This window comes from Parasteatoda tepidariorum, chromosome 2 (assembly GCF_043381705.1).
Source record: "Parasteatoda tepidariorum isolate YZ-2023 chromosome 2, CAS_Ptep_4.0, whole genome shotgun sequence".
Taxonomy (NCBI): Eukaryota; Metazoa; Arthropoda; class Arachnida; order Araneae; family Theridiidae; genus Parasteatoda; species Parasteatoda tepidariorum.
Genome location: NC_092205.1, coordinates 1,175,703 through 1,176,824, shown reverse-complemented (window position 1 = coordinate 1,176,824; position 1,122 = coordinate 1,175,703).

The following is a 1,122-nucleotide window of genomic DNA, read 5'->3' as shown; positions in this document are numbered from 1 at the left end:
GGTATCTACAAACTAAGGCTAAAAACGTTAAAGAGCACAAAAATATTTATAAAATACAGACAGCTGTTTCGGATGCTCAAAAGGGCAACCTTCATCCGTGCAACAGAAAGAAATTAGGCTTAGGCTGAGTCTGGATACGAAGTACCAGTCCGCGAAGCTGACACTCCACCTCTTCATCGATAGTAGTGCCCGTAGGCGCCTAGTATAATGTCTTTAGAAAAAAGTAAACCACAGGAGAACTGTGGATGTCTTGGGTGTTTGTCAGCTAGGAGGAGAGATCACTGTAACTTAATCTTGTCGGCTAGCAGAGATCGGAGTAAATTCATGAGATCTTGGTCCTTTAGGAGTTGCTGCATTTCTTTAAATAACAGCAGGAATCTGGTGGCTTTGTCCGAGGCTTTGGCAGGCTGAGTGCGTCGGCCTCTTGGTCTTCTTTTGGGTCTTGCACCGCAGCCCGAAAAACAGGCTGGGTGCTCACCCAGGTAGTTAACACATTTCGCCGGCTCGCTCAATGGCTTTGTACAAGGGTGCGTGAAATGTGCATTGGCGCACTTCATACAAGCAGGCTCAGCTGTGCATGACTTTTGTGTATGTCCGAATTTTTGCCATCGGTAGCATTGTATTTCGTGGCGCCTGCCACAAAATCTCTCTATCTTAACAGGAGTATCAAACAGTCTCTTGAGAAAGAAATGCCTATGTGAAATGGTTAACTAAGTACAGGCCCCGTCAGGGGTCCCAACTCATTCATCCCAGTGGGGTTGAAGTTGCTCTAGCGAAGCAGATCTGAAGTAGGTGTTGAATCAGTAGGATAGGTCCCTTACGAAAATTTAAGGTATATTTAAGGTTGATTTGAGGTATTTTTGAGGTATTAAGGTTGTTTTGAGGTATATTTGAGGTATATTTAAGGTTGCAGAGAAAACAGCAATAAAAATTATACCTTGTAAAGGTTGTAATTACGGTGTACGAGGTTGATTTACATATACTTCAGCTTGTTTTGAGGTTGCTTAAAATTCACTTCAAATCATCCAGACTGATAAGGTGATTTTTGAGGTATACCAGGTTTATTTTCTTACACTTGTATCAAAAGAGGTAATTTTTAGGTATAAAATTTTTTACCTTATT